Source organism: Clarias gariepinus, chromosome 9 (assembly GCF_024256425.1).
Source record: "Clarias gariepinus isolate MV-2021 ecotype Netherlands chromosome 9, CGAR_prim_01v2, whole genome shotgun sequence".
Taxonomy (NCBI): Eukaryota; Metazoa; Chordata; class Actinopteri; order Siluriformes; family Clariidae; genus Clarias; species Clarias gariepinus.
The window spans coordinates 87,771-105,081 of record NC_071108.1 but is presented as its reverse complement, the minus strand read 5'-3'; the positions used below and the strand labels follow the sequence as shown (position 1 = coordinate 105,081).

Below are 17,311 nucleotides of genomic sequence, written 5' to 3'. Positions count from 1 at the left end.
AAGGCAAGATTAGACGATATCTCAATGTCGGGTCTTTCAGCCTGTGCTGACTAGCTAGCACAGGTGTTGACAAAGATGTTCAACCTCTCACTGGAACAATTGGTAATCGCCATGTGCTTCCAAGAATCTATTGGACTGCTGACCAAGGTGCTTAGGAACATAGAGAGCATCCTAAAGAAAAACATTACAATCTGGTTTGGGAACAGCACTTGTTCTACAGAGGGAAGCTCTACAGAATGTGGTGCGATTAGCTGAGCCTTAAACCCCCAGATCTGCACTCAATCTACATCAAGCAGTGCTAAACCAAGGCCATCAAGATAGTGAAGGTGTCACGGGAGGAGGCAGGGAAGGAAAGAACTCAATAGCAGAATAGTTCAGGAAACAGTGGCTGGAGGAGGTGTGTGCGCGCGTATATGCGTATGTGTGTATGTGAGGGAGAGAAAGTCAGTGCACACACAGAATTCTGGGGGAAATACCCTGTGATATGACGAGGTGAGACGAAGACGTCAGGGAATCCTCTGTAAACCCGGAAGTGGGAAGCACAAATTTCTCTCACCGTAGCCCTCCCAATCCACCAGATACTGAAGGCCTCTGCCTCTTTGTCTGGTTTTCAAAAGCTTGTGCACGGTAAAGGCTTCACCACCTTCGACAAGTCGGAGAGGAGGAGCTAGGCCGGTGGGTGGATTCAGTAAGCATGAGGCCAGAGGTTTTATCTGGGATACTTAAAAAAAAGTGGTTTATCTGGTGCGTGGTGGAAGGCAGATAAAGTCTGATGGTAATGATTCTGGTAATAGTGAACAGGCCAATAAATCTGGCAGACAGTTTGCGCGAGGTTATTTTAAGGGGAATGTAGTGGGAAGATAACATCACTCTTCGGCTCACGCGGTATAAAGGTGCCCTGGAGCGGTGCGGGTCGGCTTATTGTTTAAAGGCTGAAACGGCAGATCCTAGATCTCACATTCAGCCACATTCTTTGGCACTGACGAATGAAGGCTTGAGCCAAAAGGAACCTCCACCTCCAACTTCTGAGAGGGGAACAGAGGAAACTAATATGCATGGCAGCATTGAAAGAAGGGAGAGGCCCAAGCTGGCTTCAGGTAGCGGATCATGGGCTGGAGAGAACTGGTGAGAAGGAGCATCCGGTTTCATGTTTTTAGATCCCGGGCGATAGGACAGGGAGAAATTGAAATGGGAGAAGAACAGGGACCATCTTGCTTGACAAGAGTTTAGGCGTTTGACCGTCCAGAGATATTCCACGTTTTTATGATCCATCCAGACCAGGAAAGGGATTTCTGTGCCCTCGAGCCAATGCCTCCCCTTCTCTAGGGCAAGTTTGACTGTCAGTAGCTTCTGGTCGCCAATGCCCTAGTTCCTTTGTAGGGAAGAGTCATTGGGAAAGGAAACAGCATGGGTGCAGTTTGTTGTCTTTGGGTGACCTTTGGGATAAGACTGCCCTAAGGTCGGAGGCGTCCACCTTGACCACAAACTGATGGCTGAAGTAGAACAGGGGCCGAGGTGAACCGCCTCTTCAGGTCTAGAAATCACTTGTGATTGCAGGGACAATCCACTCATCTTAATTCATGCACACTTACATTCCATACAGACTTAAATAATTCTTTTAATTGTGTAAAGCTGCTTTACGACAATGACAATTGTTAAAAGCGCTATACAAATAAAATTAAATTGGAAAATTGAATTGAACTTGTTCACTTGTCATGATGGTGCCGGTGAGGTCGGCTGTCGTCACGACTGCTCCGACCCCTTTCTTTTTGTTTTTTAAGTTAGTTTTCAGTAATCTAAAACCGGCGAACTTATCACCATTGAGTACATTAGGTATGATAGAGACACTCTTGTTTGTAATCGGATCCGAGCTGGCCACGTGAGATCCTGAGGGAGAACAATGGACGCGTCATGAAGCGGCAACCCTGAGGAAAACGAGCCGGCATCAGGAACAGGCTGAGAGCCTGTGCACACCGCACACCTCTGCCTAGCATTCTGCTCGCCAACGTCCAGTCACTGGAGAGCAAACTCGATGACATTAGGGCAACTGTAAAGTTCCAGAGAGACATTTGGGACTGCAATCTCCTCTGCTTTACAGAGACCGAGTCCTTCTCGGTTTACTGCATGGACAGGACACAGCATTTGGGGAAGTTGAGGGGAGGCGGCTATGCTTAATGGTAAACAACAGTTGGTGCAACACATTGCTCCTCTCACATGCTCATGCACACCCAACCTGGATTTACTGTCCATCATGTGTCGTCCTTTTTACCTTCCCCGGGATGTTACATCAGTCGTAATCAGCGCCATTTATATTTCACCACAAGCAGACATGGTCACTGCCTTTTGCGAGCTGCATGAGGCACACACACAGCACCAAACACAACACCAGGACACCAAACAGTCAAGGACGGCTACAAGGCACAATCTCGCCCTCCGTTAGGAAAATCTGACCACACCGGCATGTTCCTTATGCCAAAACACACACAAAGGCTTAAACAGTTCCGGTTCAGAGGGAGGTTTTGCACTGGATGGACCAATTCGCAGGATGCACTCGATGACTGAAACATGTTCCGAAACAGCTCCGATGACATCAATGTGTTTACGGAAGCGGTTGTGGGATTCGTCGGAAAACTAGTGGATAAAACCGTGGAAAAAAACATTTCTCAATCAGAAGCCGTGGGTGGATAAAGCCATCCGAGACGGTGTGAGATCACACTCCACTGCCTATAACGCGGAACTTGCATCGAATGACATGGACCCTTACAAGGCTGCAACATATAACGTCCAGAAGGCGGGAAAAGAGGCAAAGCAGCACTGCGGAAGCAAACTAGAGTCACAGCTCAAACAATTCAATTCAATTCAATTTTATTTGTATAGCGTTTTAGCAATTTTCATTGCCGCAAAGCAGCTTAACACAATCAAAAGAATTATTTAAGTTTGTATGAAATGTGAATTTGTATGAATCAAAATGGTGAAATTTCGCATCGATTTTAAAATACTACTCTTGACGTATAAAGCATTAAATGGTCTCGCGCCGCAGTATCTGAGTGAACTGCTACTGTCTTACAATCCGCCACGCCTACTTCGATCAAAGGATGCAGGCTGCTTGTCAGTACCGCGTATTATTAAAACTACAGCAGGGGGCAGAGCTTTTTCTTACAAAGCCCCAAAGTTATGGAATAGTCTTCCAAATAGTGTTCGGGACTCAGACACAGTCTCAGTGTTTAAGTCCAGGCTAAAAACCAATTTATTTAGCCAAGCATTTTTATAAATAGATTAGCCTTAAGTAAAGGAGCAGATCATGGACGTAGAGTATTAGGTGAACTGGTATGTTTGGATGCTGTCTTCCTCACTCTCATTGATCACTCAGGTTTGTTGACGGTGAGGTGATTGGTTGCCTTATATCTCTGGAAGCCCTCATGTTTGTGTTTCCTTCTGGCTCTCCCTTTTTAGTAGTCCTCTCTCTCTCTCTCACTCTCCCTCTCTCCTTTTTTCTCTACCTATCTCTCTGTCGAGCTGTACATGTCGCTCCTGAGCTGCCAGTGATCCAGACCCCCTCTGCCCGCTGGACCTCTCTAACTCATCCTGGAGTCCTGCTTCTGGTTGGAGATCTTATCACATGGATGCCCCCGTGTGGTCTGCCTGGAATGCGTGTGGTGACTGGGGTTGGTTCCACTTTTCCATGAAGGTGGTCCTGTCCTCGACTGATGCAGACTGCTGTTCTCTGAGGACCTGTGACTTCAGTCGCTCAATAGTTCAGGACAGAAATTTTTCACAGTCTACCTGAGCCTCCAGGAACAAACTGGACTTTGATCTTACACATCTCCATTTATATTGAACTTCCAGTCTCGCATATTATTATGCACATCAATCCCTGCTATCTGTTTTCACCCAGATGAGGATGGGTTCCCTGTTGAGTCTGGTTCCTTTCAAGGTTTCTTCCTATTACCATCTCAGGGAGTTTTTCCTTGCCACTGTCGCCGTCATCCTAGGCTTGCTCATCAGGGACAATCAGGAACAATCATATCATTTTGATTCATACACATTCACATTTCATACAAACTTAGTTCTTTTGATTGTGTAAAGCTGCTTTGTGATGATGTAAATCGTTAAAAGCGCTATACAAATAAAATTGAATTGAATTGAATTGAATTTGTTCCTGGTAAGCAAGCCGAGGGCGACAGTGGCAAGGAAAAACTCCCTGAGATGGTAATAGGAAGAAACCTTAAGAGGAACCAGACTCAACAGGGAACCCATCCTCATTTGGGTGAAACAGAAAGCAGTAAATGATCTGCATTTATACAGTGTGTTAGGTGGCAGGCAGTTCAGCTATAATAGCTGATGTTAATTGATGTTAATATGGAGTCCAGGTAGTTATTGAAGACCCAGGTAGACTTGTAGGAAGTTCCAGTCCTGGACTATCGAACTATCAAGTCCCCAGAGAAACAGTTGCCAACACCAGTCAAGGCCAGAACCATCTTCTAGGTAGAGAGAATCATCCCCAGACACCAGACGCATCCCAAAGAGACACACGGGGCATTCATGTGACGAGATCTTTAACCAAAAGCGGGGCACCAGGATGGGTCAATTCAATTGAATTCAATTTTATTTGTATAGCGCTTTTAGCAATTTTCATTGCCGCAAAGCAGCTTTACATAGTCAAAAGAATTATTTAAGTTTGTATGAAATGTGAATTTGTATGAATCAAAATGGTCAGTTTGTCCCTGGTGAGCAAGCCGAGGGCGACAGTGGCAAGGAAAAACTCCCTGAGATGGTAATAGGAAGAAACCTTGAGAGGAACCAGACTCAACAGGGAACCCATCCTCATTTGGGTGAAACAGAAAGCAGTAAATGATCTGCATTTATACAGTGTGTAGGGTGGGAGGCAGTTCAGCTATAATAGCTGATGTTAATTGATGTTAATATGGAGTCCAGGTAGTTATTGAAGACCCAGGTAGACTTGTAAGAAGTTCCAGTCCTGAACTATCGAACTGTCAAGTCCCCAGAGAAACAGTTGCCAACACCAGTCAAGGCCAGAACCATTTTCTAGGTAGAGAGAATCATTCCCAGACACCAGACGCATCCCAGAGAGACACACGGGGCATCCATGTGACGAGATCTTCAGCCAGAAGTGGGGCAACAGGATGGGTCAGACAGGTCCGGAGGGCAGAGGGAGTCTGGATCACTGGCAGCTCAGGAACAACATGTGTAGCTCGACAGAGAGAGAGAGAAAGAGTGAAAGGGGGGGACAGGAGGAGAGAGGAAAAAGAAAGAGGGGGGGAAAGAGAAGAGGAGGAGAGATGGCAGTTAGGTATGGTCACAGTCACACAATGTATAATGTGAATGTATATTAACTGTAGAGTGCAAGCAGAGACTCCGGCAGGACTAACTATGACAGCATAACTAAAAGGGAGAGCCAGAAGGAAACACAAACATGAGGGCTTCCTGACATGTAAAGCAAACAATCACCTCACCGTCAGCAAACCTGAGTGATCAATGAGAGTGAGGAAGACAGCATCCAAACATACCAGTTCACCATAATACTCTATGTCCATGAGTCCCCCAGATCTGCTCCTTTACCTATGGCAAATCTATTTATAAAAATGCTTGGCTAAATAAATAGGTTTTTAGCCTGGCAGGTTTCCACCTAGATCTCAGCATGTCTGGCAGACATCTCATTCTGGATGGCTGCTCATCAGCTGAAGCTCAATCTCAGTAAAACCGAACTGTTGTTTATCCCTTATGACTCATCCCCAGGTCAAGACCTTGTGATATCCCTGGACAACAACCAAATCACTTCTTCAGCCACCGCCCGCAATCTTGGAGTAACCGTGGACAATCATTTGTCATTTTCCCCACACATTGCTAACCTTACTCGCTCCTGTCGATTTCTTCTTTACAATATCAGAAGACTTCGCCCATTTCTTTCTTCACAGGCTACTCAGGTGCTTGTTCAGTCCCTTGTTATTTCAAGACTGGACTACTGCAACTCACTCCTGGCAGGCCTGCCTCTGTCCACGATTCGTCCTCTGCAACTGATCCAAAATGCAGCAGCACGTCTCTTTTTTAACCCTCCCAAGTTCTCCCACACCACCCCACTCCTCCGCTCCCTGCACTGGCTTCCTGTAGCTGCCCCCATCAAATTCAAAACACTGATGCTTGCCTACAAAGCTAAAAATGACCCAGCACCCACTTACCTCTCTGCACTAATTACACCACGCACTGCACCACGTTCCCTCCGATCCTCCAGCACTGCTCGCCTCATCCCACCATCTCTCAGGGATCGAGGGCGGCATTCATCCAGGCTCTTTTCTGTTCTAGCACCTAGGTGGTGGAATGAACTTCCTCTAGATGTCCGTACATCAGAGACTTTGACTATCTTTAAACGACGACTCAAGACGCATCTGTTTCTCCAGTACTTGGACTAACCACCCCCCCCAAAAAAAAAAAAAAAATTGTGTTGGACTAATGCCACTTACATTATTATTACATTATTATTAACCTAGGTAAGCCAGTGTAAGTATGTATCCAATGATGTAAACATTAAAGCACTTTTTGTAAGTCGCTCTGGATAAAAGCGTTTGCCAAATGCCTAAATGTAAATGTAAATGAATCAATAATCACACCAAGGTCTTTCACTGTTGCACTTGATGGAACAGAAAGGCCATCTAAAGTTACGGTGTGATCCAAAATTTTACTCCTAGCTGTATGCGGTCCTATGACTGCAACTTCTGTCTTATCAGGATTAAGCAGAAGGAAGTTAATTAGCATCCAATTTCTTATGTCCTGCACACATTGCTCAACTTTAGTAAGCTGTTTTTTCTCATTAGGTTTTGCTGAGACATATAACTGTGTGTCGTCAGCATAACAATGAAAACTAATACCATGCTTACGGATTATGTTGCCCAGAGGAAGCATATAAAGGGAAAAAAGCAGTGGACCTAAAACTAAACCCTGCGGAATGCCACTCTCCACTAGAGAACATGCAGAATAATCACCATTTAAGTCTACATACTGATAACGATGGGTCCGATAGGATCTGAGCCAGACGAGGGCTGTACCCTAAATTCCTACTAAGTTTTCTAATCTGTGAAGAAGAATAGCGTGATCAATGGTGTCAAAAGCTGCACTGAGGTCGAGTAATACAAGCATAGTTACACAACACTGATCAGAGGCCAATAGGATGTCATTTACTACTTTAACAAGTGTTGTCTCTGTGCTGTGATGGAGCCTAAATCCTGACTGATACAGTTCATGTATGCCATTTCTATGTAGATATGAGCATAGCTGCTCCGCTACTATCTTTTCCAGAATCTTAGAGATAAGGGGGAGGTTTGATATTGGCCTGTAATTGGACAGCTGACAGGGGTCGAGGTCAGGTTTCTTAATTATTGGTTTGATAATGCTAATTTAAAAGATTTTTGAACATAACCAATGCTGAGTGAAGACTTAATTATTTTCAACAGGGGTTCTGTTATTGCTGGTACTAACTGTTTAAGAAAATGTGTCGGTACAGGATCTAATATACAGGTTGATGAATTTGCAGAAGAGATGAGTGAAATTAGTTCATTCTCTTCAAGGGGAGTAAAGTATTCTAGGTTCTGATCTGACATGGCTAGAGTAACATCTGCATCAATTACATTGTTTGGTTTCAAAACCTCAATTTTATGCCTAATATTTACAATTTTAATATTAAAAAAGTTCATGAAGTCCTCACTATTGTCCTAACACACTTGAATTGAGACAAGATAGTGATCTGAGATAACTTCAGATAGTGGAATTGTGAATACATTTTTTATACTTAATCCGAATAATATTATTAAATCTAAAGTGTGACCTGCTTTATAAGTGAGTCCTACTACACTCTGATTTACTCCTACCGAGTCCAGTATGGACATAAATGCTGTTCTCAGTGGGTCTAACCCTAGGTTCCGAGTTATTGAAAAAAGGAACGCTGCTTTTTTCCGAGCTCCGCTAGACTGACCAATTTTTCGTCCTCTTACGAAGAGTAAACATATAACAGATAAGTATTTCATACTACCTTATAATATATTCACTCGAAACGCGTGTTATATCGTTTTCGTATAAGTTTATTTCGTATAAGTTTTAATTGTTTTGCAGCACACTGCTTCTAGCCGGCTTTTCATTAGCATCGCTAGCCCGTTAGCCCGGCTATCACAAGTTTGTTTACGCTCTTTCGCACAGGTTATTTCTATTTTTAGACACCATGTCGGTTGGGTCTCTGCCTCTGTGTGCAGGTGAGGAGACATTGGAGCTGCACTCGGTGGACTTGGAGATGGAGGCCGTGGAGAAGCTGATCCGCGACCTACAGTGAAGCTGGCCCGGAAAGCCAGCGGAAAGCCACGCTGGAATCGTCGCGGACCGACGCTCACCTGTCTCAGGTCAATTCTCGGCATAAGAATTCTCCGACAACCTCTACTCCGCGTGCTTCTCTGCCCAGGTCCAACGCATCGAGGACGCAGCCAGCCCAGGTTTCCTTCACCCCGGCGCCGGGATACCACGAGGCCTGGATACTGCAGCAGCGAAAGACGCGCGCCAAGCCCCGGGCGAGGACCTCTCCTCCTCCGCCACCACCTATCTTCGAGATCTCAACCCGAAACTGCTTCGCTCCTCTCCGTGAGACGGCACACGACGCGCTGGTCATCGGAGACTCTATTGTCTGGCACGTGCGTGCTACCACGGCTAAAGGTAAGGCGTACACACGCTGTTTACCTGGTGCACGTGTTCTTGATGTTGCTGCACAGGTGCCTGCGGCCCTGAGGAAGAACATTCGAGCTGTGGTTCTTCATGCTGGCACCAACGACATCAGGCTGAGGCAGATGGAGATCCTAAAGAAGGACTTCAGGAGCCTGGTTGAGAAGGTCCGCAGCACATCACCCACGACAAAGATCGTCGTATCTGGACCACTTCCGACATTTCAGAGAGGAATCGAGAGGTTCAGCAGATTATTTGCCTTTAATGAATGGTTACAATCTTGGTGTCAACAACAGAGATTACCCTTTGTTGATAACTGAAATGTTTTCTGGGAGCGTCCTAGGCTCTACCGCACAGATGGCCTGCACCCTAGCAGAGCTGGAGCAGCGGTCCTCTCTGACAACATCTCCAGGACATTACGAACCATCTGACTGGCGGTAAGTCATACCTCAGATTCTTTAGATATCAGCCACAATACAACCCACCATAATAATAGACGCACACACATAGCTTGTACTATAGAAACTGTGTCTGTTCCCCGAATAGTGAGAAAAAATAATAAATTCGTTAAATCCAGCCGAAACAATCTGGTAACCATTAAACCAGAAAAAGGCCAAATAAGTAATCGAAGTCTACCTCTAAAGTTTGGACTTCTCAACATTAGATCCCTTGCGCCTAAAGCACTTATTGTTAATGAAATGGTATCAGATTATTGCCTTGACGCACTCTGCCTCACTGAAACCTGGCTTAAACCAAATGAATATATTGGTCTGAATGAGTCTACTCTGTCAGGATATTTTTATAAGCACGAGCCACCGTCTGGTTGCGGTGGTGGTGTCGCCACTATCTACAAAGATGTACTCACTGTTACTCAGAAAATAAGGCCCAGGTTTAACTCATTTGAAGTGCTCGTCATTAATGTTGCACTTAATGAAATACATAATAAACCCGCGCTATATTTTACTCTGGCCACCGTGTACAGACCCCCAGGGCCATATGCCGATTTTCTTAAAGAATTTGGACATCTGCTATCAGACCTAATTGTTAACTCTGACAAAGTGCTGATAGTAGGTGACTTTAACATTCATGTAGATGATGCTAACGACACTTTAGCCCTCGCATTTATGGACTTACTAAATTCCTTTGGGGTTAAACAAAATATAAATGGATCAACTCACCACTGTAATCATACACTAGATTTAATTATATCTCATGGTATAGATGTTTCTAATATAGAGATTTCACCTCAAAGTGATGATATCACAGATCATCACCTCCTGATATATACTCTACCCGTAGAACAGATTAGCTGTGTCTCTCCACGTTATCGATTTGTTAGAAATATGAATCCGACTACTAAAGACAGATTCACAAGTAATCTACTGGATCTGTCCCAAATTCCTATTAGACCCCTAAATGCAGACGATCTAGATGAAGTGACTAGCAGCATGGGTACTATTTTTACCAGTACTTTAGACACTGTTGCTCCCATCAGATTAAAAAAAGTCAGAGATAAAACACTTGCTCCTTGGTACAATAGTCATACTCGCGCCCTAAAGAGAGCAACCCGTAACCTTGAGCGAAAATGGAGAAAAACTAAATTAGAAGTTTTCCAAATTGCGTTTAAAGACAGTATGTTCAGCTATAGACGGGCTCTAAAAACCGCTAGGACCGAGCATCTTAGCCAACTGATAGCAAGAAACCAAAACAATCCCAAGTTCTTATTTAGTACAGTAGCCCGCCTAACAAAACCTAAGATGCCTGCAGAGAGTACTCCACATCATTTTAGTAGTGAAGATTTTATGGACTTTTTTAATGAAAAAATCGATAGCATAAGGAAGAAAATAACAGAGGTTCAACCTCTAATAGCATCTCATGATCTAGTTCAGCCTAGAGCTTCACATGTAGATTTTCAGTGCTTTACAGGTATAGGACAGGAAGAGCTGTATAAACTTATCACCTCAGCTAAATCAACAACGTGCCTGTTAGACCCAATACCAACCAGATTTTTAAAAGAAGTGATGCTTACAGTTGGAGAGCCACTTCTAAACATTATGAATTCTTCATTATATCTAGGTCACGTCCCTAAACCTTTGAAGCTGGCAGTTATTAAGCCGCTTCTTAAAAAATCTAATTTGGACGCGAATGAAATAACAAATTACAGACCGATTTCAAACCTTCCGTTCATATCAAAAATATTAGAAAAAGTAGTATCAGCTCAAATATGCACATTCTTGCAGGAAAACAACATCCTAGAAGAATTTCAGTCAGGTTTCAGGCCCCATCATAGTACAGAAACTGCACTAGTTAAGATTGCAAACGACTTGTTTTTAGCTTCAGACCAAGGCTGCATCTCAATACTAGTCTTACTTGATCTAAGTGCTGCATTCGACACCATAGATCATAATATTCTCATAGATCGCCTACAAAATCATATAGGTGTTCAGGGGCAGGCATTAAAATGGTTTAGATCATACCTGTCTGATCGATACTATTTTGTAGATCTAAATGGAGTACCGTCTGATGTAATGCCAGTGAAATATGGGGTCCCACAAGGGTCAGTTTTAGGACCTCTCCTGTTCTCAATTTACATGCTTCCCCTGGGAAACATCATTAGAAGGCATGGGATTAGTTTCCATTGTTATGCTGATGATACCCAATTATACATCTCAACAAAACCAGATGAAATACCCAAGTTGTCTAGATTAACAGAGTGTGTCCAGGACATAAAAGATTGGATGACCAATAACTTTCTTTTACTAAATTCAGATAAGACAGAGATATTGCTCATCGGCCCAAAAACCAGCACACAACAGCTTTCACAATTCAGCCTGCGTTTAGAAGGATGTACTGTTACTACCAGCTCAACAGTAAAAGACCTGGGCGTGATATTAGACAGTAACTTGTCTTTTGAAAATCATATTTCCAATATCACAAAAACAGCCTTTTTCCATCTTAGAAATATTGCCAAACTTAGGAGTATCCTATCCGTATCTGATGCAGAAAAGCTAGTTCATGCATTCATGACCTCCAGACTGGACTATTGTAATGCATTACTAGGTGGTTGTCCTGTATCCTCAATAAACAAGCTACAGTTAGTCCAAAATGCAGCCGCCAGGGTTCTCACTAGATCCAGAAAATATGATCATATAACACCTATATTATCATCCCTGCACTGGCTACCTGTTCAATTTAGAATTAATTACAAAATAGTACTACTTACATACAAGGCTTTAAATGGTTTAGCTCCCACATACCTAACCAGTCTTCTGATACACTATAATCCACCACGTCCCTTAAGATCACAAAACTCCGGACTTCTGGTAATTCCCAGAATTTTAAAATCTACAAAAGGGGGCAGGGCATTTTCATATTTGGCTCCAAAGCTTTGGAATAGCCTTCCAGACACTGTTCGGGGAGCAGACACGGTTTCCCAATTCAAAAGTAGACTCAAGACGCATCTCTTTAATCTGGCATTCGCGTAACTCATCCCATAACCTCATACTCCAGTACACCTATCCTGAATGTCAACTACGCTAATTCTCTCCATCTTTTCTGTATTTTTCTACCCATCTTGAGACATCTGGAGATTGTGCCAGCTTCAGTAGACAAAGGCCAACCCTGCGAGGTTTCTAAGGCATCTTGAGAAGGACCTGCTCCAGCTAGATTCTGCTTTATGATGGCTGGAGCTACACATCCTGCTCCTGTGCTTCCAGTGATCCTGACCCCATCTGCCCTCTGCACCTACTGCTGAACTGAATCTACACAACTGTTATATTGAACTTTCACCTGCACAACACACATGATGTTATTTCTATCTGTTATCACCCAGATGAGGATGGGTTCCCTGTTGAGTCTGGTTCCTCTCAGGGTTTCTTCCTATTGCCATCTCAGGGAGTTTTTCCTTGCCACTGTCGCCGTCACCCTTGGCTTGCTCATCAGAGACATTTCATTCATCATTCATTCATTTCATTATTATCTAGACACATTTTTCTCACATATACACACTTACAAATATTTTCTTTTCTTTTCTAGAAAAAAAAAAAATCTTTAATGTGTGTTTGAGACAATGACCATTGTTAAAAGCGCTATATAAATAAAATTGAAATTGAAATTGAAGTCTTCTGGATTCTCAAAATGAATATTAAAATCTTCAGCAATTAACACTTTGTCTACATAAATGACTAGGTTTGAGAGGAAATCTGCAAATTCACTAAGAAATTCAGAGTACGGCCCTGGAGGTCTGTAAATGACAATTAGTGGAATTGACTGAGCTGACTTAATATAGTTAAATACACTTTAACTCTAGGAGTTTAACTCTAGACTCTAGGAGCCTGCGCCAGGGACTAAGAACAATAACTGACTTTAAAGCACCAACATCCAGTATGACGAACACGAATGTGACTCTGGCAGACGAGCTGAACACATTCTATGCTCACTTTGAGGCTGCAGCTAAAGACGTGAGCGATGCTAAAACACAAGAAGTTTTATCTAAAACTGAAGGGTTAAGTGAACAGAGCCCAGGGAAGGGGTGCGGAGAAGTGGTATGTGTGTGAGCATGTGTGTACGTGTGTGTGAGAGTCAGCGTGCAGCAGCGGGAGTGTGCGTGCGTGTGTGTGTATGCGCATGTGTGAGGGAGAGAAAGTCAGTGCGTGCACAAAATGTTTGGGAAAATACCCTGTGATGTGACAAGGAGGCAGGCGAACACATCAAGGAATCCCTCATGAACCTTGAAGTGGGAATTTCTCAGTTTTAGCAAGGACCGCGGATTGCACACACCAAACTAGTGTGATTCGTGTGCTTCCTGTTAGGCAGATACTTTCTTATTGTCTGTTATCTGTCATTTGCCAGATAAGGTTTAATAACCGAAGATCCAGCCGCGAGAACAAACAAATCGAAGGGGGCGAGTACAAAATCAGACTCACAGGCAGACTTCAGCCACCCCAACAATGGGCTGGTCTCTCCGTTTCTGGTTAAAGAGACATTTCTTTATAAATAGATATACAAAAAGACCATATGTTGCACAACTCTGTACAACTAGTTTATTATTTTAAAGGGCTTGTTCACACATTTGCACACATACTGCACAAATTGTGCATATAATTGCACTTTATATAGGAGTGGCATTCAAATATACATAGATAATTGGGAGATCTTTGAGGTCAAAGCTGGCCTGTTAGGGCAGAATAGTGTCCATCCCACTCGGAAAGGTGCTGCTCTCATTTCCTGTAGTATAGCTCATAGTCTCAGAAGAGGCCTAGTTAATCGGTGACAATCCAGAGCCCAGGCCAGGGAGCAGACAGACAGGCTAAACCAACCGTCTGCTAGCTGCATAGAGTCGTCACTCAGGGTTCACTGTATTGAGACTGTGTCTGTTCCCCGAGCTAAAAACAAATTTAGAAAGACTCAGAAAGTCTGTTTTAATAATTTAATTAACATAGATATTACAAACTCAGATCACACTGAATGCGCAGCCGGCACCTCTGATCTGAAGCTAGGACTGTTAAATATTAGATCTCTCGCATCTAAAGCAGTTATTATTAACGAAACTATCACAGACCAGGAGTTTGATATATTATGTTTAACTGAAACCTGGATTAAACAGGACGAGTATGTAGCTCTAAATGAAGCTAGTCCTTCTGGATACAGCTACATACACCAGCCTCGGTTAACTGGTAAAGGAGGAGGCATTGCAGTTATTTACAACGATAATCTGGCTATCGTACAAAAACACAGATTTAAATTTAATGCATTTAAAATTCTCTATAGTAACATAAAGTCAGCTCAGACAATTCCGCTAATTATCATTTACAGACCTCCAGGGCCATACTCTGAATTTCTCTTTGAATTTGCAAAATTTCCTTTCAAACCTTGTTGTTTCCGTAGACAAAGCGTTAATTGCTGGAAATTTTAATATTCATTTTGAGAATCCAGAAGACCCTCTGAGATCAGCATTTATGTCCATACTGGACTCAGTAGGAGTAAATCAGTGTGTAGTAGGACCCACTCATAAAGCAGGTCACAATTTGGACTTAATATTATCCTTCGGATTAAGTATAAGAAACATAATTACAATTCCACAGTCTGAAGTTATATCAGATCACTGTCTTGTCTCGACTAAAGTGTCTCATAGTAATAATGTGCGCACAGCACCGCGCTACCGCCTTAAACTTACATTCACATCAAATTACACACAGAGCTTTATCGATAATCTTCGAGTTATCAATAAGTTATCAACTTTGATTGGATCGCCATTTGATTCCACAGAACTCGATCAGGCGACTGAATATCTAGAGTCAACACTTCGTCATAGCTTAGATAATGTAGCTCCAGTTAAAAGAAAAACGATTAGAGATAAGAAACTTGCTCTTTGGTATAACGATCACACACGCACTCTAAAACAAACCACTCGGAAATTAGAATGCAAATGGCGTCAAACTAAATTGTTAGTTTTCCAAATAGCATGGAAGGAGAGCATCCCGAACTATAGAAAAGCTCTTAGTGTAGCTAGATAAACATATCTCTCCACTCTTATAGAAAATAACAAAAATAATCCTAGATTTTTATTTAATACCATAGCTAAATTAACTAAAAACAAGACCACTGCAGAAATCCCCACAACAACAACATACAGTAGTGAGGATTTCACAAATTTTTTCAATAACAAAATCATAAATATTAGGCAAAAAATTCAGGCTTTAAAACCAGACAATTTAAGTGATACAGATGATAAATTAATCACATCACATCACATCAATATAGAAGCGAGTATAGAAGCCCCTTGAAGCGAGTGAACTAATTTCACTCATCTCCTCTTCAAAATTGTCAACCTGTGAATTAGATCCTACCGACACATTTTCTCAAGCAGATAGTTCCAGCAATAACAGAACCCCTGTTAAAAGTAATTAACTGTTCACTCAGCAGTGGGTATGTTCCTAAATCCCTTAAATTAGCAGTTATTAAACCACTAATCAAAAAACCTGACCTTGACCCCTGTCAGCTTTCCAATTAAGGCCGATATCAAACCTCCCGTTTATCTCTAAAATTCTGGAAAAGGTAGTATCACAACAGCTATGTTCATATCTACATAGGAATAGCATACATGAACTGTATTTAGGATTTAGGCCTCATCACAGCACCACAGAGACAGCACTCGTTAAAGTAGTAAATGACCTCCTAGTGGCCTCTGATCAGGGTTGTGTCACTATACTTGTGTTACTCGACCTTAGTGCAGCTTTTGACACTATTGATCATGGTATTCTCCTTCACAGATTAGAAAATGTAGTAGGAATTAAGGGAACGGCCCTCTTATGGCTCAGATCCTATTTAACTGATCGTTATCAGTTTGTAGATTTAGATGGTGACCATTCCTCATGTTCTCAAGTTGAGTTTGGTGTTCCACAGGGTTCTGTTTTAGGCCCACTGCTTTTTTTCCTTTACATGCTTCCTCTAGGCAACATAATTCGTAAACATGGTATTAGTTTTCATTGTTATGCTGATAACACACAAGTATACGTTTCAGCAAAACCTAATGAGAAAGACCAGCTTACTAAAGTTGAGCAATGTGTGCAGGACATAAGAGATTGGATTTTAATTTTCTTCTGCTTAATCCTGATAAGACAGAAGTTCTAGTCATAGGACCACAAGCAGCTAGAAGTAAGCTTTCTGATCACACTGTGATTTTAAATGGCCTTTCTGTTCCATCAAGAGCAACAGTAAAAGACCTTGGTGTGATTATAGATACAAGCCTTTCATTTGAAGCACATGTAGATAATATTAGCAGGATAGCATTCTTTCACCTCAGAAATATTGCCAAGATAAGAAATATATTGTCACTAAACAATGCAGAAAAACTAGTTCATGCTTTTATCATGTCTAGGTTGGATTATTGTAACGCCTTACTGTCTGGTTGTTCAACTAGGTGCTTAAATAAGCTTCAATTAGTCCAGAATGCAGCAGCAAGAGTCCTCACTCGAACCAGAAGATATGAGCACATCACCCCTATCTTATCCACATTGCATTGGCTTCCTGTAAAATTTCGCATCGATTTTAAAATACTACTCTTGACGTATAAAGCATTAAATGGTCTCGCGCCGCAGTATCTGAGTGAACTGCTAGTGTCTTACAATCCACCACGCCTACTTCGAGCAAAGGATGCAGGCTGCTTGTCAGTACCGCGTATTATTAAAGCTACAGCAGGGGGCAGAGCTTTTCCTTACAAAGCCCCAAAATCATGGAATAGTCTTCCAAATAGTGTTCGGGACTCAGACACAGTCTCAGTGTTTAAGTCCAGGCTAAAAACCTATTTATTTAGCCAAGCATTTTTATAAATAGATTAGCCTTAGGTAAAGGAGCAGATCTGGGGGACTCATGGACGTAGAGTATTAGGTGAACTGGTATGTTTGGATGCTGTCTTCCCCACTCTCATTGATCACTCAGGTTTGTTGACGGTGAGGTGATTGGTTGCCTTACATCTCTGGAAGCCCTCATGTTTGTGTTTCCTTCTGGCTCTCCCTTTTTAGTTATGCTGTCATAGTTAGTCCTGCCGGAGTCTCTGCTTGCACTCTGCACTAAATATACATTCACTTTTTACATT

At 42.5% G+C, this 17,311-nt stretch overlaps 1 protein-coding gene across 4 annotated transcripts in view; it reads right to left on the bottom strand.

The window, feature by feature from the left end:
* The window catches only part of tnni3k (TNNI3 interacting kinase), a 96,243-nt gene that overhangs the window by 56,118 nt on the left and 22,814 nt on the right, over positions 1–17,311 (bottom strand). The gene's annotated exons all lie outside the window — the stretch shown is intronic.